The 26,055-nt window shown below is 41.2% G+C and overlaps 1 protein-coding gene and 1 long non-coding RNA gene across 4 annotated transcripts in view; one reads left to right on the top strand and one right to left on the bottom strand.

Annotated features, from left to right (window-relative positions):
• Nucleotides 1-26,055, top strand: part of SEMA6D (semaphorin 6D) — a 360,743-nt gene that overhangs the window by 274,411 nt on the left and 60,277 nt on the right. The window lies entirely within an intron of this gene.
• LOC142468948 (uncharacterized) overlaps nucleotides 18,072-26,055 on the bottom strand; it is a 204,255-nt gene continuing 196,271 nt past the window's right edge. Inside the window, exon 4 of the long non-coding RNA XR_012788915.1 lies at nucleotides 18,072-21,438. This is a non-coding gene — a long non-coding RNA (uncharacterized LOC142468948). The remainder of the gene's footprint in view (nucleotides 21,439-26,055) is intronic.

The raw sequence follows: 26,055 nt of genomic DNA, 5'->3' as shown, positions 1-26,055 counted from the left end.
TCCGTAAACATAAAGTAATGCGTAGAGTTTATTCAAAAAACCAGAGTGGTCAAAAGGACCAATGTTCAACTGGTGTGATTAAAAAGCAATCAGTATCAGATAGTAGCCGGGTGCAGCAATAGGTAAGTGACATATAAGGGGATGGTAAGGCGAGGGAGAAGGAGATTGTAAGGGAGGAAAACAACCACTTGGAATATCAGTTGATTCAATAGCAATCCATATAGCCGATAAGAACCCAGTATAAAACAATAGTCACCAACTAGAGAATGTCCCTTTTCAAATGTGAAGTCGGTGTACTGTTGGCAGACCTGGTAGACTCAGAGCACGGAGCTAAATACCTCGACGTGCGGGCTGGTGTTTCCTGATGTTAGTGAGAATACTTTCCTCCTACGGCTTAAACGGACCTCCCGTGTGTCAAACCTCAGTTGGAGGTGAAAAACTTCCTGCGTGTCAGACCTCGCTTCGGCACCGGATGCGTGGTTCAAACGGGTGCCTCTATCCCCAGAGTGTAATCGCGTCGCTGCGTTGCTGCGTCACTGCATATATACACTCGCAATATTATTTCTTAATGATGTACCGCATGATATATACCGTATATATGTATATATACTGTATATATATATATATATATATATATATATATATATATATATATAAATATATATATGTGTATATATATATATATATATATATATATATATATATACACACACACACAATATTCTTTAAGAAAGAATATTGTGTGTGTGTATATATATATTATAAATTAATTATGCATATATATATATATACTGTTATACGTATTTAAAAACAAGTAGTAAAGTAGTGGACTGTGGCTTCGGTTTAATTACATCTAATTGTTAAATAACCAACTCGTTTGTGACTAATTATCTACTATTCAAATGCTGATGTTTCTCAGTGCTCTGCTCAAATCCCCCGCAAATACTCTGTCCTTCCAAGGTATGCAGAATAATGCTGTATATAATCACAGTATATGGCAGCGGTGGGCCAACTCCCGTCCTTGAGGATACCCCTGCTTCAGCACAGATGGCTCAATCAGTCCCAGATTCAGCACATTTGGCTCAGTCTGAGCCACTGATTGAGCCACCTGTGCTGAAGCAGGGATATCCTGAAAACCTGACCTGTTGGTGGCCCTTGAGGACTAGAGTTGTCCATCCCTGATGTATGGGGTTTACTCTACAATAGAAATCTGTAGGTATCCTTTGTGTCACAGCCGTGGATGTCAGTGTATCGAATGACATCTATTAACCCTCTCCCTGGCAGATACGCCTAGTGAGTGTCCCAAGGGCCTTTATGGCAGAAAAAAATGTTAAATAGTATATACTGTATATATGCCAGCAGGGGATATGTAACATGCACGATCCTGCATTTTGCAAACTACAGTAGATCATATAAAGAATTAAATTAGCAGCCCATCTTCACATTAGCATTTCATCTACCTGCACAGACAAGAAGGTGAGGTGAATTATCTGAAATCACTTATAGCCTCTTAAACCTGCTTTCTGAAAATCATTGCTACAAGCATGAATCAGGACGAAAGCGCCTTCTGAATTAGCCCTCAATGTAGTGTGTAATTCAAAGCTAATGTTGTCAGGTGTCCAGTATTGAACCAGACCGTCCTGTATTTGGACACACTGTCCAGTACAAAGTGAGACATGTATGTGTATACAGGGCCGCCAACAGGGGGGGACAGAAGGGACAGGTGTCCCGGGCCCGAGGCTGCGGGGGGACCCGGCCGGCGCTGCAAGTAGGCCAGGTCCGGCTGCCGGTCGCGGCCGGGCCCCTGCTCTCCATCTGCTGCCTGCCGGCCTGTTCTCCCTCACTGTGTCCCACGCCGAGCGTCCACCGCTGGCGCGCGCCGGCTCTCTCTGACGTCAGCGCGCCGGAAGTAAGCTGGGCCTTCACTTCCAGTGTGCGCCGGCATGAGAGGGGGGCCCGGCGTGCGCTGACGTCGGAAGCACGTGGGGCAGAGTGGGGGAGAGCAGACCTGCAGGCAGCTGAGGGAGAGCCGGGGCCCGGCCGCGACCGGCAGACGGGCCTGGCCAGAGGTAAGGGCCAACTTGCAGTGCCGGCCACTGGGCCCCCCGTAGACACCGACCCCCCCCTCTTCTACCCCCCCCCCCCAGAGACACCGGGCCCATCCACAAGGTAAGTGTTTTTTTTTTGTTTTTTTATATATATATATGTATTTGGGGGAGTGGAGGTCTTTTAATATATTTGTGCAAGAGAAAAAAAAGCAGCATTCGTGCTTTACAATATACATCAGGATCATTATACAGCGGTTTATATTATGATTGTGTTTACACAAATGAGTTATATGTAAATGAGGATGTTACTATAGATTAGGATACAGGCGGTCCTCGGTTATCCAACGGAATGCGTTCTGGAAGAAGCGTTGGATGGTGAAACCGTTGTAAAGTGAGTCCCATGTTAATCAGTGGCGGTGAGCGTCGGATAATGCATTCCATCGTCGAAAAACGGCCCATAGGGTTGCATTGTAAAGCGTTGGATATGCCATACAGTACGTTGTAAAGTGAAACGTTGGGTAGTGAGGACTGGCTGTACTTGTACAAACAATGTTACTTCACCCCCAGTGAATTGTAGATGTGTCCGGTTGCAACACCTTTTAGGAGAGCAACTTTATGGTCTACTATAGATGAAATTCTAGTGTACAGATCTTTCGATAACTTATAACAGGGGTGCCCAAACAGGGGGGTGAATTTTCTGGGGGGGGGGAGGGTGTGGCGCTTACAGAGACCCCACACTCTTCCCCACAACATTTAAATAAAATGCCGGGGGAGCGCACGAGGCCTCTGTAGGTTTCTTACTTTCTCTCCGTGTCGCCATGACAAAGTGGAGTCAAATGGCAACGCGTTACCATGGCAATGTGACGTATCATGATGTCATGACGTCAAATGACACCTCCGATGCCGGAGAAAAGGTAAGGGGTGGGGGGGAGGGGGAAAGCAGGCAGGGGGGGCGTAAACAAAATGTTTGTGCACCCCTGCCTTATAGGTTTATTTTATAAGTGTTTATCTATCCCCTCGGACAATTATAATGTGTGAACCGCCAATTCCCCAGAGTAATTCTTCGGTTACTGATACTAATTAATGTAACCAGACCATGTATGGCTGACTTTGGAAGCTTCTAACAATTACAACAAACTGCTTCAAACAGATGTGCAGCTTCCATGCCAAATTTCAATACCAAGGACAAATGGGAGCCAGATCTTGGAGGCACATAAAAAGTCCCTTTTGGCAGCCTTCTACGTCCCCCGTCTTACAAACGGTCTGCTCGTTACATTTCCTATTTCCAGAATTTACCTGGAATAAAAGAAAAAGTGTTTAATCTCAAACAGGGTTTTTTTTTTCTTTTTCTCCAACACCTCTTGCTTATCCTCATTTACAATGCTGCACTGTTTGTGTTTATGCAGAAATCCTCCGGGGACTGTAAACTAATAATTAAGGGTAAGTGAGATTCCGGAGAGGGCTTAGGGAGATATATGTTGCAGACAACTAGCTCTTTGTATTGTCTTGGGCCAGATGTCACTGCCGTGTCGTCCCTTAAAGGTACAGTCCCACTTCACCAACGTTGGGGTGTCGGTGCGAGCTGGACATAGCTGCCCAACTTCAGTTCACACTGTTTATTTGAATTTTAAAAAATTTGCATTTCCTTATTTAAATGTTGCCCTTTTTTGCATAAATGTAGAAAAATCAACTTGAAAGAAAAAGGTCGCGTGGCCATTTTGACCAATGCAAAAAAAATAATAGTTTTTACGCACTTTTTTTTTTGCAGGTTTTCGGGAACTTTTCATTTTTTGGGGGGGCGACACCTGCAAAGTTCAACACAAAATCAAATTTAGGCAAATGTTCCGCCCATTTCCGATTGTAATAAAGGGACTAGTGTGTGGGTGGCCAACTCAAGTCCTCAATGATTCAGCACAGGTGGCTCAGTCTGAGCCACTGATTGAGCCACCTGTGCTGAAGCAGGGATATCCTGGAAACCTGACCTGTTGGTGGCCCTTGAGGACTGGAGTTTGCCGCCCCTGCTCTAGTGTATAATAAATGACCTGACAATTTTTAATATATACTTCAACTAGAGTAAAACTTATAGCCCCTTATGTCAAATTGCTATAGTGGCCTAAGCTAGTCCTGTATTGACCAATGAGACATAGGGAACTACAGCTCAACCCCGTTATAACGCGATCCGTTAAAACGCGAATCCGCTTATAACGCGATGCAAGCGCGGCTCCCAATTTTCGTATTTGTGAATACTTTACAACACGATTATTGGAATCTTAAATACTTTATTGTACAATGCATACATTACTTCTAACGCGATCCGCTCATAGCGCGATGTGATTCTTTGGACCCCAAGCACAGCGTTATAAGGGGGTTGAGCTGTATTTACTAACAGTGAATGGTCATAAATGGTCACTAATCGCTATGGCAGTTTACAAAATAGCCACTACAAAACACAGTCTTCAAATGTAGATTTATATGTAAAAAAAAAAAAAAAAAGTTTGAAGCAAACCCGTTGAACATTGTCGTGAGTAGTTATAAGTAATAGCTTCAAAGTAACTTGTAATGCACTTGGCGCAATATAAGTACATACGAAATTCATCATATTCCTAGATGCAGTTTTGGCCTCACATGATGTCGCAAATTCATGGAAAGGAGAAGTGATAATCAAAATATAACCCTGACAAAAAGCGCATTAGCTATGTTTTTTAAGATTACATACTGTTTTATTTACAAACTGTTTTATCTCTCACACAATGGCTCGGTTCTAGAAATTAGATCGTGTTATGGTTACGAAGGGAAATAAAATTGTATACACTCAATGGAATTATCCATACTGGCTGTGATAACCTTTTTAGAAAACAGCTTTGCAGGAAGAATGTGTTGAAGTCTGAGAGAGGTTTCAATATCTGCTATAAAATTTATTACAATACAATATTCTGTCTAACCCAAGACACAGGGGCTGAAAAAGAAAGATGTTATCAGACCATGATGGAAAACCTGTCACAAAAGATATTGCACTCCCCAAAAAAATCTTTTCTTCAATTTTGCTTGATTAAAATCCTTACATCTCTCGGGGGAGCTTACAAAGAGAAAAAGGTTGACAAAGGTATTGCAGGATTCTGCTTGTTCATACCCCGAGGTCAAACGAAAAGAATCCACAGCACATACCTCAGCAGTAATGATGATAGTTCAACATGATCCTTAATGTTTGTTGACAAACACAAAAAAACATGGCTTAAGGAAATGTGCCTAATTCCAACTCTATAACAGGAGACATTCTTGGCTGTTTTCTTTGTGTTGTAGACTTGTATTGTATTCAAACATAAGTTAAAGGGACATTGGTAGTGCATCAGTGATTAAACAATGGAAACAAAGAGTTTGCCCTAGTTGAAAGAGGACATCCGTTGTTATAAGTACACCTGAAAAATAATGCTATGTTCTTAAGCTGTTTTCTCCTAAAATGACATTTCTCAATGAGGAGTTTGTCCTATAAAGATAATTAGAATTCCACTTTGATATGCTCAGATCCAACTGTATGCTAAGGAATGTTGGCATCATCGCCGGAAACATGATGGACGCCCCGTTCTGCCAAACTGGCCTCTTTGGAAGGGAAATTTGACTAACCCTCCATATGGTTACTACACCATGCACTGCCAAGGACTTGAATTGTAGTTAATACAGGAACGGTGCAATAATATTGGAGGTTAATCTCCCTCACTGTGTCTTGTTTGCGTCCTAAACGCTACAATCCAGAGCTGACAAACAAGTTGAAGCTGATGACTTTGAAAGGAAAAATAGAAGGTACGGAGTGACTTGCTGGGTCTGTAATTCCTTCACCCAGGCAAGCTGTGGCGAACGCTGCAGGAACGAGAGCCCTCCCCTCAATGGCGCCGGGCCCGCTGCGAGGGGGGCCGCAGCGCTGTGGCGCGAGTTGCTCCTGCGCTCAATAGAATTGAGAGCAGGACTCGCTACGGAGCACTAAGCCACGATCCCCGGCGGTTCAGCCAATGAGGGCAAACCTGCTGGGTGACGTCATGGCCACGCCCCCGTCACTCCCTCGCCACGCCCCCCCCCCCCGGTCTTTTGGTCTGCAACTCCCTGCAGACCGGAGAATCGCCTGCACGCACCGCCAGTCTCGCGGGCGCGCGTGCAGCGGAGGTACTGGGGCCTCAGCCTTAGTTAAATCGATGAAAAGGGGATGAAAGCCAAAAAGGGCACACGTTTACCAAATAAGGTGTGGGCTTATCACATCTTGAGGCCCATAAACTTGAATGTAACAAAGCTTAGTAAATCTGTGCCTATTATCATGCCCGTGTTCATCTTCTGTACATTGTTATATGATGTTTGAGAAACAGGAATATGCTTGGTTAACCTGTGTGAGATATGTACGGAGTGTTTGTTCTTAATGTAGAATGCATGAAAAGCCGTTCCATCATCACCCATTCACATTTGCCGGTGACTGCATTTTCATGTGTATGCCCTAATCAATATGCAGCAGTATAAAATGTGCAATAAATTGAAGTTAAACTCGATGAATGCTGGAACAGTGCAAATGTATCATCTTTGGTCATCATGAGTCAACGTGTGCTGGGAATGTGGCTTTATTATTAAGTGGTGTAGCTCTTCATATGTTTAATGGAAATATGAGGTTTCTTCAGGGTAACGGCAATAGGAATCATTCCATCATTAGTCCCATAAGTGTATTCACTGGGACCATAATGACTTCTTTAACCCTGCAAAAGAAAGCATCAGTCTTGAGTTATGTCTTGCAATGACACTAGAATACAACAAGGGTGACCAACTCCAGTCCTCGTGGGCCACCAACAAGCTAAGCAGTAGGGATATCCCTGCTTCAGCACAGGTGGCTTAGTCATAATGACTGAGCCACCTGTGCTGAGGCAGGGATATCCCTAATGCCTGGCCAGTTAGTGGCCCTTGAGGACTGGAGTTGGCCACGCCTGATCTACCCAATCAAATTGATACCATCACAAAATTCCTCTTGATCAGGGGTGACCAACTCCAGTCCTCAAAGGCCACCAGCAGGTCAGGTTTTCAAGATATCCCTGCTTCAGCACAGGTGGCTCAATCAGTAGCTGATAATGACTGTGCTGACGCAGGGATATCCTGAAAACCTGACCTGTTGGTGGCCCTTGAGGACTGAAGTTGGCCACCCCTGGGGTAGATGATTGACCAAGATTGATGCGGCTAAAGCAGTGTATGGTTGGACCAGGGCTAGATAGTCATAGCCCGACCTTTTCTCCGAGCTTCTTTTTGTAATCGCGTGTGTCAATTGCTAAAGGGATAAATGGGAATTCCTATTTGAGTGGTCCCTGTTTCCATAGTCTTTAAAAACTATCACTCTTATCCGCTAATGTTTCGCTTCTCTGTCTTTCTCGCCATTCAGTGAGGTTTATGTGGCTTCTGGGATTCCAGCGTATAGTGCCAGAAGTGCTGAAGAAATTACTAAATCAAGGCGGCAAGTTAGGACTCGGGTTGCCTGCTAAATCTGCTGGAGGCAGCACCAGTCCTGTGCTCAGTAAATACGCTTTTGAAGTACAAAACAGTGTAAGCATAAGGGAACATTTGGAATGGAATATTCTCTCTGTACTATATAAGGATTAAAAATGAGATGCACGGTACATTTCAGTATTGCATTAAAAATTAGACGCGCGGATCCCTCGTTCAGGATCTTAAATAAAATAGCTGTGCGCTGTAACTTTGTTGATTGGAAATGCGCCTCATAATAACCCTCAAGCTACGTTCCTCTCACATTAAAGGGCAAACCATCGTTTTCTGGACGACATGCTCTGCCGAGCGGTCTAATAGGTGACTTTCCTAAATGCTACCACCTTAGAAAATAATATACTGGAATTTGAACTGTAATTCAGTGTAAGTAGGGGAGTCACTGTAGGGTTGTATTGTGTACGGCGCTGTGTACTATACATAAGAAATGAACAATCTGGCCAAACATTGTGTGAGTAGAGTATGCAGGTACAATTTTTTAAAGAGCACTATAAGAAGGTGCATATCTATCAACAAGGGTACTCTTTAAAGATATATATATATATATATATATATATATATATATATATATATATCTCAAACATATATATATATGTGTATATATATGTCCCTCTGCGTGCACCTCAATTACTGTTAAGTATACTTTCTCTTTTTTTTTTTTTATATATAGTCTGCTGTATTTCAGTGCACCCAGCATGTTTTAATTAGATGGATGGATGGATGGATAGATCTGTCTATGTGAAGGGGTTGGGGCACACACTTAGATAGTATAGACCAGACTACTAGAGAGGGTGCTTCTATCAGAGTATCTATACAATACTACTGTACAAAGATAACAAAGGGATAGGCACACCATAACAATGCAAAAATGTCTTTTATTGGCCCAGCGTTTCCGCTATCCTCTTGGGCCTTTATCAAGAGCAGCCAAAACGTTGGTCCTCAACAAACGTTGCTGCCCCACTCCATTCCTCGAGACCCCCACCAGGTCAGTTGCTCGGGATATCCCAGCTTTAGCATAGGTGGCTCTGTCAATTGAACCACGTGTGCTGATGCAGAGCCTGATTGAGCCACCTGTGCTGAAGCTGGGACACCCTTAAAACCTGACCTGTTGGGGGGGTCTCAAGGACTGGTGTTGAGCGCCCCTGGGTTATGGAACAATCAAAAATTGTTTCTTGCAAATCCAAAGTGCCCATCTTCTACATACCCAAACATACTGCACCAGATGTCAAAGAAAAGATCCTATAGATTTCAATGAGATGTATTTCTTTGCATAGGGTGTAGATCTTTTGCCACAGATTGACTGAGCTTTTGCCTTGAATACATAATGTCCCAGTGTTTCCTTTTTTGCCTCCTGCATTTAATTCCATTGCAACACAGAAAGTATATAGAGGTTAATAATTTACATGGTGCTTTTACAGTACATTTCTGAAAATCAATAGCAATGGATTCAAATATTCCACAAAGGAATATCTTGCTCATGTGTTTTATATATCCGGGGATCAATTTTTTCATAGACTTAATTTACACTTCTGTTATCAAGGCAACCTCTTTGCTATTTCAGTTAGCCTACGCCGGGCCCCACCCTATGTTGCCATGGGGATTCTGACATCATGGAATAGTATTTAAGTGAGATTCGAGATGGTTAAGTTCCAGGAGGACAAGAAGAGAGGAGCCTCGGGGAGAGTTGATAAGTAATGCTTATAAAGTAATAGCACAGACCATGTCCCCCTGTTTATTATGTTGTAGGGACAGTAACCTTTAAGTTATGACTCCCAGAAGAAGGAATGTGTATATGTGAGGAAAAGGAATATGGCATGCCACAGAGGGGCTCAGGAAAGGGGGCTCCTTGGTGTCGGTGGATCAGCTCTAACTGTGGATCTGCACTAATATTTCTCATCAGTCTATATGGAAATGTCCGTTCCCAAACAGGCCAAAGGTACTGGGTCACAAAAGAAAGACCCACCAGGACTCCCGTAGGGGTCTGGAGTCATCAGATTAATTCCGATGATGATCCCGAAACAACAAGGGGGAACCGGGTCCAACACCTACTTAGAGCAACTAAGTCAATGTACCTCCATTTGAGTGTTAAGCGTGGGCACTGATGGAAGAACCATATTCATGTATGTCTGCTATAAAATACAGTGCAAAGTTGTCAATAAGTGTATGAGCGGTCCCTGTGCTTGGGGACACAAATAAATGACAGTTGTACTACAAAAGTTCCTGGCGCCCATTATTCTACACCCTTGCATTGCCCAGCCGCCTGAATTCAGCCCCTGAGCCAAGGAAATCCATGCTGAGTAGTCAACCTTTGCACAGCGATGTAAACTCCCTGGGAGCCGGGCAGGGAGGTAACACTATTATTAAGGAGGTGGCTAAACATCTGTTTATCCCATTTGAAGTCTACCTAACGTATAATGAGAACTAATTGTGGTACCTGTATGTAGAAGGGAGCACACCTGTGCTCTATTAATATATTATGCCTCCTACAAAGAGGAACCTTTTGTGTTATTCTGCCATTGCTCTATGTTCTCAGTTTGCTTTTCCTGCACTTCTAAACAACAAATATTCTGTTCTGATATCAATTTATGGCAGTCACTTTCTTCCAACTGTTGTACAATATGTAATTAAATTGGACATCCATCCATAGTCAACCACTTTACTGTAGTCCAGGTGTGTTCTCAACTCCAGTCCTCAAGACCCCCCAATAGGTCAGGTTTTAAGGATATCCCTGCTTCAGCTTCCTTCTCAGTTGAAGACTGAGCCACCTGTGCTGAAGCAGGGATATCCTAAAAACCTGACCTGTTCTCTCCACACAATTTTTTTTTTACATGGATGATAAGGAAGGGGTCCCCATAGCCTATTTCATCCCTGGCGGCCCCGTGGTTTCCGTGGTTTCCAAGATACATAACTGTAAAGGTAATAATAATAACTTTAGTTCATGTAGAACCTTTATCCCAATGGGATTCAAAAGGCTTCACAATTACAGTATAACGCGCGTTACGCAGCACATAAGATTTGTTACAGATGCAGTCTCTGCCCAGTTGAGTTTACAAGCTATGTTTTTGGTGTCTGAGGCACAGGGGGACAAAGGGGCAGACACCGGGAATTGAACCAGGTTCCTCCGATTCACACTCAGTGTTTACAGTCGGTGTCTTTACTCACTGAGCAGCTCCTTCTCCCATGGCAGCATGGAAGCATGGCACCATCCCCTCGAGGAGACACAAAATATCCCAAGTTACGTGGGACAATAAGCTTCCTTATGTGTGGCCAGGTGGCTTTAAATATGCAGAAGTACCAGGGCTGTGAGTATGTATCTCAGGAACCAAGAGGACCCAGGAGCTAAAATTAACATGGTTCAACTCAAGGTCCACCTGCTTCCCACCTTTGGGAAAAAAATGGGGGAGTGTGGGCACCTTTAAAGCATCACTGCATGTAGTTGACATTATGGGCCAAATTATTAACTAAACGGTGCTATACTATAATACGCAATCTGGCGCCCGAAGACCCCCTATGCCCATTCATTTGAGTCGTAAATAAAACAACAGGGAGATTGACTTTTGTCTGTAGAACGGAAAAGTGAAGAAAGACCATGAATAACACAAGACTTAGAAGAACATACTGTAAGCTTTACAACGCACTGAGGGATTAGAAAAGCAGCCCGTAATTATTTCATTTATAATTAAAATGGCATTCTTCACTGATTGCAAACACCGTTAACGGTGGGGGAGGAAATTATTTCATAATTGAAAATATTGTAAAAACATTTCAACAATCAAATGTTAACAGCAATAAATCTTGTAATTGAAAAGTAGACAGAAGACATAAAACTTTGAACCGGAGAGTGAAGATTTCCTCTTCGTATCATTGATGACCTGCTTATAAATACATTTGCTAAACATAATATATTTATATTATAGCTAACTATTCACTGCCTTCTCCACTGTATTTCTGATTTTAATAATGTGCTAAAAAAAAACGTTTTAATTCTGCATGGTTATTTAGATGCAAAACCAATGAAAAACCATCACAGATCTTTCTTTCCTCCAGCACTACCAGGTATATACTAATTATAATACTTTTCTTTTAACCCCTAACTCTAAAAGTCCACTTAGTATAAAGTGCATCGATTACACTATCATCTGCTATACTCATCAGACATTTTTAGTATTTATATTCAGACATTATGCAAGATTTCTTAACCTTGGTGGGGTGATTTTTTTATGGTTCATCTTGAAAATCCATTTCCGTGTGTGCTGTATTGCATTTATTCTTTAGAAAGCTGTGCTGTCCTGGCATTTATTTATTTTTTACATTTAATTTTTATGCATTTAAGAGATGGAACGGTCATTCATCTCGACATCTCCTCTCTCTCTGCCAGATTCTCTTCTTTTGTTGTTGCCTGGTTTGCGTTTGGTAGATTTGTCTTTCTATGCCTTTATGTTTTTCATAGATCATTTTTGAAGACGTCTTCTTCGCGAGAGGCTCTCGGGGCCTGAAAGTTTGTTTTGTGCTTTTGCTTCATTGATGCATAGTTCTCCCCTTTTATATACTTATCGCTTTCGTTTCTTGTGTTGTCAATTTGTTTTTATCTGTTCTGCTATATGAAGGGAGCATAATAAATAAAAGATGAGGGTGACGATGAGAGGGAGAGACAGACGTAACTGCCAATCAAAATCGTAGCTTAGCATTCAGATATGGAACTGTGCCTTTTCCTTGAAACATTGGCAACCATCCTTGCATGGTTTGAATCTTTTAGAAGTCACATGAGCTAAGCAAAAGGTCATGAATGTTCTATTCAATGTCTGTTGCATATACTGTAGGTTGTACATCAACTCCAGTCCTCAACGGCCACCAACAGGACAGGTTTTAAGGATATCCCTGCTTCAGCATGGCTGGCTCAATCAGTGACGCCGTCATTATGACTGAGCAACCTCTGCTGAGGAAAGGGATATCCTGAAAACCTGACCTGGTGGTGGCCCTTGGGGACTGGAGGTGGCCACCTCTGGTTTATATGTTTTCGTTTGTGACTGTGTTTAAGGGCTCTTAAATCATTAACTTTGTAACAATGCGGTAAGCAGAAATACTACGTCTTTTGTAAATTCGGAGTAAACGCATAAGGGTCAGTTCTTTCACGATTGCTACGGACTTTTCCTTTGGACAGCCTGGCAAGATGGTAATGTCGCTATGGACCAAAGGGCTTGCATAGTTTGTATAGACTGCTCGATAAAGTACTGCGTTTGTAAAACGTATGAGTTGCGAGCATCTCCTGGAGACAGGGTAGAAATGAATGGAATGGAGCATAATTTGGGAAAACAGATTTACCAGTCATGAATATGAGAGAAAGGTGCACACAACGAAAGTGACATACCCTTTCCTCAGTAGAGAGAAGTATGTGGCAGTAGATGGTCTATTGCAAAATAACTACCAATTGATGCCACCCAGGGCCACTGGCGTCTTCGCAACGGATAGTTTTTGTGCGTTGCGTCTTGTTCTTGTGCGCGCTTATCCAAGAACAGCAGTATGTATTATGTTAGGGAGAGACACATCCTGTACATTTAATATTGCTAAGGATTGCATTCATTCAACCTCCGTTTGAGTCATGCTAGGTAACTTGGAGATTATTAGGAATAAGAACATTTTGCCTAAAACCTGCTCAGGCTTGTTCTACAAAGGATTCAACTTGGCCAATTTAGACACAGTCGTTTTTGATTTGTCATTCTAGAATCCACAGCTTGGCCACCGTTATTACAGGACCTTTTCAGACAATGTTGATGATAATCGTTTTATCTAGTTTGCCATTACAAATGTATACATGCCCCTACTAAACATTAAACCGCTATTACTAAAAACATGCATGGAAATGCAAACCTTTGTTTAAAGCCTTTTCTGAAGACCCAGAGTACTTTTAAATTAGATGTCTACCATAAAACACACAAAGTGCATATTTCATATTTTATATTTGAAGAGAGAGATCATTATATAAAAGAACTGACTATTGTCACAGGCTGTAAATACATTATTTCTCCTGGTCAAACAATAGCAGAAGCATTAAAAGAGTAGATGTCGCCTGTATTAGAGCACGGTATACTTTTCCGTCTGTTGCTTATTGAATGGTTTCCATCCATTTAAACCACATTGCGGTGGGAGGGGCTCGTTAGGGCCAGAAGAAGCAAATTAAAGCAAATGCAAAACATATTGATTTTGGTTTTGCAAATAGTTTAACGCAATTACTGTAAGAGGGACTTGGAACACATTTCAAATTGCATTACACTCCTTTCCGGCAGTAAACGGGTTCATTATGTATTTTAAATGTAGGCCAGTAAGTACCCTTTTCCTCAATGTTACAGTGAAATGAACTGGTGACAGAATTGTGTGTCACCCTAGGCCAGGAGTGGCCAACTCCAGTCCTCAAGGGCCACCAACAGGTCAGTTTTTAAGGGTATCCTCCAACATGTCACGGCGTCGCGTTGCCATGGCAATCGTGACGTCATTCGACGGCGCACGGGCACGTTGCCGTGGCAACGAGATGCCGTGTGATGTCACGTTGGCGATGCCCGCGGCGTCATGTGACGCTACGATCCGGAAGGAGAAGGAAGGCCGGCAGCAAAGAGGCAGCCGCCACAGGTAAGTAAGTGCCTTTCCATTAGGCCCGATAGGCTGGAGAGCGTGGCATCTGTGTATGGGGACGGACATTTTTGCCGCCCGGGCCAGGACCTATCGGGCCAAATGGGAAATCTGCCACTGCCTGCCATAGGCCTTCAAATGGCAGAACTAATGTGTCTAACATTGGTCTCACTGTGCACAAGGAATTCTGGGATAATGGAACTTCTGCAGTTACAGTAGATTTGGCTTTAATAAACAGTAAATTATTAACCAAGTTAAAGTGGAAAACTCTTGCTTTTCTTGCCGTATCGCGGTGCGCTTCTGTATTTGCCATTCCCTGGCGCAGGTTTCGGTTTAAATCCTTTTTTCTGCATTGCAGCAGATGCTATTAACATTCTTGTTGATTTTCTCTGCTTCTTTGATACACAGATCTCCTATACCTATGCACACACTCACCAAGAGGTTTTAAGGTGATTTAATAGAAATAATGGATGTACGTCAGCGCATTAATGATTAATTCTTTGTTGTGCGTTCAGGCTATGACTGAGTAAAATATTGATGGCACCAAGGAAATGATCTGTTTCTTAATTTAGTTTGGTTCTAGTAATGTGTAACTAATGGGTTTTTTTTTCCTTCTAGCAATATGCATTTAGTGACCCCTTAAAATGTTAATACCAAGTGATCACAAAACGAATATATTTACTAGATTCGAATATTGAAGGTGCATTTTAAAACACACGTTTAAGATCATTCTTCATCTACAAATGTAGACATGCTTCTTATTTCTCTAAAATCACAGACCTATTTGCATACATTGTACAAGCAATAGTACACAACTTTTTTTCTTCTTGTTTCGCTATATGTGCTGTTGTATATTAAATGATTATTATTATTTTTTTCTTAAGAGAATCATGACTATGGGGAAAATATTTTTTTTTAAACATTTGAAATTATCTCAATTTTGGAACATCTGCTTTCTGAATAAGCATCTTTATGTAAACAACAGAAATTAAGGTAAAGATGTGGCCAAACCAAACTGCAAAATTAATTGTGCCCCCTCCTCACTCCCAATTCCTCTCCTTCCCCCCCCCCCCCCGTTTTTCCCTCTTCCTCCCCATTTCCACCTCTCCTCCCCCCGTTTCCCCCTCTCCTCCCCCCCCCCGTTTCCTCTCTCCCCATCCCCATTCTCCCCTATCTCCCCGTTCCCCCATCTTCTCCCCCATTCCCCACTTCTCTACCCCCTCCCCCCCTCTCCTCTACCACCTTCTGCCTCATCCCCCATTCCCCCCTCTGTTACCCCTCCTCTCCCCCTCTTCTCCCCACTGTTCCCCCTCCTCTCCTCCCCCGTTCTCCCCTCTCCTCGCCCCAATTCCCTCCTCTCCCCTCCCCTGTCCCCTACTCCTCCTCTTCCCCCTCTCCTCCCTCTGCTCCTCTCCCCCTCTCCTCTTTTTCCCTCTCTCCTCCTCCCCTGTCCTCATCTCTCCCCATATCCTCCTCTTCCCATCTTCCCATCCTCCCCTCCTCTCCTCCTTTTCCCCCTCCTCCTTTTCCCCCTCTCCTCCTTTCCCCCCATCCCCTCCCCTCTCGCCCTCTCCTTATCTCTCCTCCTCCCTCCCACCTCTCCACGTGTCCTCCACCCCCTCCTCCTCAGTAGTCAGTAGCAATTGCTCTCATATTTGACATTGTCTCTCTTCCGTCTTCTATACCTCTGCATTACTTTGTACATTTACATTGTAGCGGATACTTTTCTCTATATGAAATACATTGTTACTCCAATTCGTATCATACTGAATAGGGGGCCAATGAAATATAAAACAAGAATCCTGAAGCCAAGTTGATGCATAGTACGTGGCTCATATCATCTGATAATAAGGCAACATTGATTAAGAGTCAACACAGACATAAGCAGTAACCACCATGCCTACCAGCAGTGACACAATGTCTCTAGGACAATTTTAGTTGCTACTGCAGCCCGTTTATAGTATTTATCAGAACTGAATATTGCAAGAACGACTCCAAGGCTATCATTTAGTCTTTGAAAGGAAATGAAATGTAATATCTATATTATTTGTCTTGTCTACCAACATTATTAGCATAGTGTGCAATCAGAACATATGTAAAGTATGGCATTCCAGCTACTTCCTTTTACTACATCTAGTGGAAAAGTGGAAGGTAGTACTTGCTGTGTGTGGTTTTTACAGTATTCTTGTATATTAAATAGACTGGCTGAACATCCCATTGTTCGTTATAAAGTGAAAAAAAAACATCCTCGCATGTCATCACCACACGCATGTGCTGCTAGTGTTTCATTTAAAAGATTTATGAATGTTGCAAATATATACTTCCTTTTTAAATTAACATGGAAATTGAACATACTAATATCCATATTTCATGTCTTTCTTACTTCTATTTTCGGAGACAGCATACTGTCATATTATGTGGAAACAAGACCAGTCAGACTCAGACATAAATTCAAAGGCTATTTTTAAAACAACTGACAAGAGGAACTGAAATGAGATGGGTTTTCCAAACTCTTGCTAGACGGAAGCTTTGACATTCAAGGATTGGCTACATCATACATTCATTAATCTTTAACATTCTAAACTATCTTGATAAAGTATTCAGGTTCTCTTGTGTTCTACTGGGCCTTAGAAGCCGGGTTAAAACTTTCCAAAAAGTTTACTGGAGTCTTATCAATTCCCAGTTGTAAGCCATCACAATGGACGCCATTCATCAAAAGTCAGAGCGCGTAGCAGATATTACGATGATTCATGTTGCATTATTTTTACTTTGAAGCTATTTATACAGCACTTTTACATAATGATGAAGGAACGTATAGCATTTCAATTCCGCTGTTCACCATGATTTTCCTAGCACATCCCTTTAATCGGAATTATTGGGTCTGCAGCTAGACAGTAGTCCTTTAAGTGCCACCAACTTTCATGTTTCTATGTTTGCAATTGGATATGACCTTGCGTTATAAAAACATAAAAGGACAAAAATAACGCGTCACATGATTCTGCATGATTCGTTGGTACTTTATAAATGACCCCTTTTATTCCTACTTGATTTCATCCCCAAAATATATTTATTCCAAAGCCGCTTTAAAAAGAAGTGTTTCAGATCATAGAAAATAAAATACAGGCATACCCCGCATTAACGTACACAATGGGACCGGAGCATGTATGTAAAGCGAAAATGTACTTAAAGGGCAGCACTACCTTTTTTCCACTTATTGATGCATTTATTGTACTGCAATTGTCATATACAGACATACCCCGGTTTAAGGACACTCACTTTAAGTACACTCACGAGTAAGGACATATCACTCAATAGGCAAACGGCAGCTCACGCATGCGCCTGTCAGCACGTCCTGAATAGCAATACCGGCTCCCTACCTGTACCAAAGCTGTGCGCAAGCGGGGAGACTATAGAGCCTGTTACAAATGCCTTATTTACATCAGTTATGCACGTATATGACGATTGCAGTACAGAACATGCATCAATAAGTGGAAAAAGGTAGTGCTTCACTTTAACTACATTTTCGCTTTACATACATGCTCTGGATCCATTGCGTACGTTAATGCGGGGTATGCCTGTACGTGCATAACTGATGTAAATAACGCATGTGTAACAGGCTCTATAGTCTCCCCGCTTGCGCACAGCTTCAGTACTGGTAGGGAGCCGGTATTGCTGTTCAGGACGTGCTGACAGGCACATGCACGAGCTGCAGTTTGCCTACTGGGCGATATGTCCTTACTCGCAAGTGTACTTAAAGTGAGTGTCTTTAAACCGGGGTATGCCTGTAGTAACATTAATAGTTTGGGTTTCATTTTGCTGATAAGTTTGCATTACGCAAACTTTTATATTAACTGAAGTTTAAACCATTATCCCATCACATCTTTGCATCACATATATTTTTGGGACATTGATTTCCCGCCATGTAGTGTATTCTTCCCATAAATGGTACATTCATTCCATTTAACAAACAAACAAACTTGCCACAAGTAAATACAACTTCACTTCTTTATAAGATGTAAATGCATTTAGTTAAAGACTATCTTCCGGAGTTGGCTTTCTAAAGCCATCACATCAAATGGGTAACAAGTCTGCATATCATAAGGACAAACATTCATTAGACCATTCTTTTCCCAAAAAGAAGAAAAATAGATTCGACTTGGAGGATTAAATGAGGAAATTGAATGCGTCGCTGTAAAACGTGGTTTTGCTAAATAATCCGTTTGATGTCATATTTAACATCTCAATACGCCACACACAGACAAAAGGCATAATTTCTGTAATCCTCAGAAGTAACACAACACGCTATTACATATCAAAAGTTCACTTTATTGAAGGTGGAAACTCTTGCAGTAATTTTTGTGGATGCTGTTGTCTAGACATGAATGGGAGACTTTGCAAGTCAGAAATCATGTTCACACATGTAAGAATGTTGTGATCTCTGCGGTTATTGGCCGTTGCCCGTCGAAGTCCGGGAGTTCCACATTTGCTTAAATTAAATTTGTAGCCATTTTTTTGATGAGTCATTTTTTTTTTGGACTTTATTCCATTACTTAATAAGCACCGTCCCCTACAGTTCAGCTACTCATTTTCAGAACTGAAAATGGCCACAAACAAGGGATTGCCAACCTGTGCATAAAATTGGCAGTGCTAGGGACCTGATTTTTTTATTTATTAAATATTTTAGCAGGAAAAAATACATTGAGTTATCTCTCGTTTTCATGTATGTCCTGTGACCTATGCAGCTGCCAGACTGCCATCTTGGAAAGAGCCATATGAAACCATTAACTTTGTTCATATTTGTCATGGGCTCTTCTGTTGGAAAATTGGGACAATCCTATATCAGAAGACCCCAGAGTTTAGAATACCCATACATGGAGTATAATAATAATAATAATAATAATAATAATAATAGCATGTTCTTGTACAGGAGGGCCCTGGGTATACGGCGGGTTCCGTTCCAGAGGCCCGCCGTATAGTGAAAATCACCGGAAAGCGGATCCGGCGATTTTCAGTACTGCGCATGCGTAAACCGGCATTTTTGCCATTCTGCGCATGTGCGACCTATGCGCTGCGTGCAACCTGCAGTCTGCGCATGCGCGCCGGGCGCACCCACCCATTCTACGCATGCGCGATTTCAAATTCAACATGAGAAGCGGGGCCCTGCTGTATAGCGCTGCTAGTTTTACGTAGCGCTTTACAGAGACATTTTGCAGGCACAGTCCCTCCCCCTTGGAACTTATAATCTATATGTTTTTTGGTGCCTAAGGCACAGGGAGATAAAGTGACTTGCCCAAGGTCACAAGGTGCCAACAACGGGAATTGAACCAGGTTCCCCTGCTTCAAACTCAGTGCCAGAGTCACTGTCTTTACTCACTGAGTCACTCCTTCTCCCATCATGCTACTTTAATATGATTTTGGAATATTTACATCACAAACATGCTTCAGTCATTGTTATTGTACAGATAATTGTGAAATCCCCTAAAAAATGTGTTTTTCATGTTTTAGTCACCATCTCTTTTCCCTTTGTAAATGACCATGGACCTTTCTATGTGGGAGAGAGCCTCCGTGGAGATCCCTGCTCTAGGATTGCACAATACAATCAGATAAAGCTGGAATTACAATATGATAACCTGTCCCTCATTTTTGAAGGAGAGCCAATAAACAGTGACAGAGAAAACCGTGGCTTCTGGGAAAGGACATTATAACCACAGAGTCTTCTTGACAATGGAAAACTAAAATTGTTCATATGCCAGTAGATTTTCCAGATGTAACTGTTTACTTTTTCAAATGTGTGTTTGGCTTGAAGTTTACTTTGTCTAAGATTTTAAATCCATCGCAGGCTGTGATTTTCTGAATGGCAACAGTGGCAAATATATGGTGTGATCAATCTTGAATTCTCAAGACTTAACAAAAGTATTGAATTAGGTTGTGCGGGAGTCACGCATTCTTTGCAAAAGTGGTGTTTCTCAACTGTCCACCGTCTCTGGAAATACAATTCTGATTAAGGAACCCACAAATAGTGGCCCTCAGCTTCATATACTTTAGCGATTCATTAGAGGACTCTCGTCCTTTCTTAGAATAGAAAAAGCTCCCAGACCTTTAGTGCCTATAATGAATGCCTTGCAAAGCCCACTCACAACAGCTGTGGGAAGTGATCGTTAGTGAAGTCTCTTTATGGATGTCACAAAAGATCTCCACAGGTGGAGAGTTAAAGAGGGGAAGAAATGTCATTCCTTGTATTTATTCTTCCTCTGTGGTTCATACAGAAACATACAACAAATAAACCTTGAACCCAACAAATATTATAATCATATACCATCTAGTTAAAACAGTGGTGTGGAAATATAAATTTTGGGGGGTAAATGCTGGCAAAGTGCATTAAATAATTTACAGACAACTGTTATCAGTTGCTATTTTAAATGAAGAGCATTCTTCTAGAAACTTACCTTAACAATGTGTCACGTTGGTTAAATTAGAACATATATTACTGAAAAGTCCCAAATTATTTTGACGCATAACATTTAGCTAGTGACGCATCACAACGATTAAGAAAGTCTTGTAGCACAAGTCTCATCATATTAAAAATTAATAAAAAATTAACTTTTTTTTGCATTTTCTTTGTAAAGAAAGTAGAAATGCCCACATGAAATATTTAAATCTTTCACTGGATTTGTCTGTCAGATGCACAAATTAACAAATGTTAAGTAAGTTTGTTACAAACGGTGAACAGTAGACATGAATGTATGTTATGGTTAAACTGGCAATTCCAGGTCTATCAATCACACCTACAACTAGTGTAGGAAGAGGCCCTTTAAACCAGTGGTTCAGAATATTTTTGAGCAGTCACCCCTGAAGGATTTTTTTTTCAATCTCTGGGTACCCCTTTTCTTCAGACCTCACTCATACCACCCTCACTTACGTGCAACACACCCTCTTTCTTAATCATACACACAACATCCACCAACCTTCCCCCAACTCCACACAGCACACCTCACTTCCCTGAGCTACACAAAGCCATCATACTCTGCTCCTCTCGATACTTGCAACCTTCCCACACATATAGAACATGTTAGCCGTCAGTAGATGGTGGGGTTCCTGTCTCTGTGCTGGACTTCGAGAGGAGAGGATGATCGCAGCCTCCATGTTTTCAGGTAGAGCGGGACATGCCCACAGGCAGCAGCGTCTTTCTCAGTGGGCCATGGTGCTCCTGGCATATGGTTACGACACAGCAAAGTTCCACAGGATCCTGGTTGAGAAACACTGCTTTAGACCTTCAAAATTGTAACAAAAACACATTTATGCACACTCAGTAATAAGCGTTGATTTAACTATATGGTGTTGTTCAAAGTTGGAGTGGGACGTGAAATCATTCAGAACATGTTTTTATTTTATGTGTACTGTTGAGTATGGATGTAGTTCCTTAAAGCTGCAGTTCAGTCTTTTTTTTTTTTTACTTCGATAGTTTCATTTGGGCAATCTCTAATTACCTAAAGAACTGCATATCTGCCGGTCAATTCGTTCTCCGTCTATTGATCGGCAAAGTTTGGCGACATCTTTAAATATGGGGAATGTAAATCGTTGCTATAGGAACAAGCATGCTTGTTAAAATAGAATACAAGAAAATTGGTCTTTCAAAGTTGTTGTTTTTAAAACAGAAAATGCTAAAAGTATTTTTTCTTACTACAGAACTGATTTATTAAAAAAAAAAAAACACACATGCAGGATATTGCCTGAACTGCAGCTTTAATGTCTATCAGCATTTAAGAGATACTAATTGTATCAAACAATTACCTGGGACCCTTCAAACACACAGGATCAGAGCAACACCATGGTGTTTTCTGCCAAACAAGCGGTACGATTTTCATATTAAAACAGAGTAAGGGAGTACTTTAGTATTATAAGACAAGCGTTCAAGAGTTCTTTCTTCCTTCGGTATTAAAACAAAATTATAAGCTTTTTAACCTTGCCAAAAAATAGCAACATATTTGAATGAAACTTTTTAAACATTAAAAATGTTAAGATAACGCCTAGCGCAGCGGTTCTTAAATTATCTCCTTGGGGGACCAACAGCCACTGCAGATTTTAGAAATAACCAATACTGTACACCTCTACAGCCATGGGTGCCAGTAATTTGCATACTGTATGAAAGCCTTCAAAAGAACTTGGCTTGGATCAGGCCCACGAGGAGTAGTTTGAGGACCATTAGCTTAGAATTATTGTACCAAGTGAGCGCTGATTTCTTAAGGGGTCAAAATAGCCAAACTTACCTAAAATCGCCTGAATTCATGGCTGGTTTAAAAGCTTCCTTTTTACTATGATGAAAATAAATGTAAACATGTTCTGTACAGACTCGAGTTTGCGTATAATAGGACCTTTTGCATATGAATGATCTAATAGCTCCGTAAAGGTCTTTCATAGCACATGTAGCATCATGGTATGAGTTATGTACCAAAAATGGCCATTAATTATCCTTGATGTGGCATTTTGTGGTGTTTTGATGGCCTCTGTGAGCTACTGTGATTGAGTGTTCATTATAACATACAAATTGTTAATTGCATATCACTACAAAAGTACAGGGGGACATATGAAGTGCACTGGTGGCTGATTAATAATTTCAGTAAGGTTACTTGGTGACTGTAGGTAATCCGACCAGATTCAGGGAGTTCATCCCACTGAATTATTGCATTCAGTGAATGGTAAGGACACACACATTCATTAATCCATAGATCAATGACAACAGAGCCGTGTGTGTAACATATCTCCTGTTTTGGCCTCGGTTGTGGGAAGAAGCTCCAGTGTCAAAATTCTTCTCTGTTCAAGGACAGTTTCTTAGTTCAGAAGAGTCATAATGTAGATGTTATCACAGCTGGCTGCAGATTTATAAATACTGTCAGGATAGGTGAGATGTATGTGTTCTTTATCACAATCATACCTGATTGTTTGATCTAGCTAGAGAGGACTCCAAATTGGTTCCAGTTCCTCTCCCAAATGCCACTTTGCCATTTCATCAGCAATAGGCCATCACATCCCACACAGGGGTGACAAAACGTTTGTAAACCCCTTAGGTTCACATATTTCAAACCTAAAATTGTATTAGATCGTGATCTAAGTCCTAATAATAGCTGAAGATAACATGATCACACAAATGATACTTTTTCAACATTTATTAATCCACAAATTATTCAACATTCAATATCCATGTGATAAAAAGAATGTGACATTTAAATTCAGTATTTGGTTACACCCCCTTGAGTAGCAATGACTTCAACTAAGCGTTTCCTGTAACTGTTGGTCAGTCTCTCAGGTCGGTTTTGAGGAATTTTGGCCAATTCTTCCTTACAGAACTGCTTTAACTCAGTGACACTTGAGGGCTTCCTTGCATGGACATCTCGCTTCAGGTCCTGCCACAACATTCTTCTTCTGCAGCCATTCTTTTGAAGATCTGCTTCTATAGTTAGGATCATTGTCTTGTTGCATGAACCCTTTCTCATCAGCTTCAGCTCACGGATGGATCGCCTGACATTCTCCTCTAGAATATTCTGATACAATGTAGAATTCATAATGGCAGGTCGCCCAGGTCCTGAGGCAGCAAAGCAGCCCCAAACCATCACACTCCAACCACCATGCTTGACGGTTGAGATGAGGTTCTTCGGTTCTAACACAGTGTTTGGTTTTCGCCAAACATAAAGTTACTCATTGAGGCCAAAAAGTTCTACCTTTAACTCGTCTGTCCAGAGAACATTGTTCCAGAAGTCTTGTGGATCATCTATGTGCTCTTTGGCGAACTTCGGACGGGCAGCAATGTTCTTTTTAGAGAGCAGTGATTTCCTCCTGGCTATCCTTCCATGAACACTATTCTTGTCCAGTCTTATTCTGATAGTTGAGTCATGAACACTCACATTATCTAATGCGAGAGTGTCCTGCTGATCCTTGGATGTTACTATGGGGTTCTTTGTGACTTCCTGGATGATTTACTGGTTTGTTCTTGGAGAGATTTTGGTAGGTTGATGCTCCTGGATAGAGTAACTGTGGCCATGCACTGTCTGTATTTCTAGACTGTATAACAGTGCATTGATGTAGCCCCAAATCCTTAGAAATGGTTTTGCAACCCTTTCCAGACTGATGGGAATCAATAACAGCTTTTCGGGGGTCCTCAGAGATTCTTTTGATCATGGCATTACGTGTTTCCACACACCTGTATCATGAAGACCTGGCCACTGTATATATGCTACATATGACACATAACATGATTAAGGACACGTCTTGTTCTGCAAGTGGCTATTTACTTACATTTCTTAAATTAAAATGTATAAACAACCTGACACTGATGAGACCCAAAAGATCAAAACAGCTGTCTGCGAGTAGGTTTACTGGCTCTGCACTGTAACACAGGCTTGCTGAAAAGCTGTGTAATACGGTAGGCATAAGCGTATAGGGGTCCATGTTAAAATTAATTTGAAGCAAAAGGTTATACTATGTGCTCATTTGCATGTCATTACCCAGAATCCCTAGCTGCAGTGGAAGCACTGTATGCTAACAGATAATGGGGAGAAACAGGGTTCCAGACCTGTCTTGTGAATGTGCTCACAAATGGAATTTTTATTTGCTTAAATTAAAATGAAATTGAAGTTCTCAGAATTTTTTTTTTTTGCATATTTGGATCTGAAAATTAGATCAGTAATTAAAAATAATAATGGGTGTGTGTTTCATTGACTGATACAGTATAATGGTGTGTTTGGCATCTGCTAAAAGGATTTAGTTGGCATGCCTTTCATTGCAGATTAGATATTTAACGGTACAATCCTTCCTAGCATCAACATAAATAAAGGTTCCGTGATATGTCTGATGAAATAAGTGTTTCTTACTTATCTCCTGAACAGCATCAGATTTTAAAAATAAAAAAGTGTTAGAAATGGCAAGAAGATATTTATACATAAGTAAAAGATAAATGTTGGAAAAAAACGGCAATCAGTGTAAATTGCGGCTTTAAAACTGTGTCCTAACGCCACTTTACAAAAGAAGGAATATGTAAGCAGAGCAGTAAATGAAATTAAATTTCTCTTCCCCCTCAACAATATCTAATTTAAAGTGCTCTGTTTGTATTTCATAGGAATGTTTATTGTCAATACTTGATTTAATCTGCAATAAAGTAATCCGTTCCCAGCAGAATTTTATCTTCCAAATCAAAGGCGGACCAGAATCCCTAAACTGGAATAAGTCAATTCAATTCCTTATATACAAAAGTGAAAGATAAAATGAACAAGAATATACATGATCTGATTGCAGGCATTAAGCTCCTTGCATGCAGAAGGATAAGTGGGGCAGGTGTGTGCACTTACAAAACTCTACCATGAAATAACTAAAGTCAATAGGAATGCCAATTAAAACTCATTTTAGCAAAAAGATCAACCCTCAGTTTAGTTTATTCATGGCGTTCCAGCATATGGCTTTTTTTTTTAACAAAAAAAAGGCAATCCTACGCTTTTTAAGCTTTTTTTAAATGTATTGCTTGCATTATTTGGCATGTGTGTTTACATGGGGAAAATCTAAATCTGGTCACTGAGTGTACAACGCTGACAAAATATGTGCAGCCTGCATACAATTACAGTACTGCAAACAGAATCCGGTGGGTTTAATTAGGAACATGAAATATAATTTTGGGTATAGCAGAAAATTGTTCAACTTCGAAACATTCTCTTCACCATGCTGCAGTATTATGTGAGCTTGTATATATTTTGAGCCATATCCTGTTTACGCATTTGTATATCAATGTTTTGCGTCTGTATTTCACAATAGCGTGATCTACATCCAGGCATACTCACTAAGTGCCGATGCTGGGGTATCGCATCCTGGTCCAGTGATA

This window comes from Ascaphus truei, chromosome 18, assembly GCF_040206685.1.
Source record: "Ascaphus truei isolate aAscTru1 chromosome 18, aAscTru1.hap1, whole genome shotgun sequence".
NCBI classification, from domain to species: Eukaryota; Metazoa; Chordata; class Amphibia; order Anura; family Ascaphidae; genus Ascaphus; species Ascaphus truei.
Note: the sequence above shows the minus strand (reverse complement) of the source record. Positions and strands in the feature narration are given on the sequence as shown.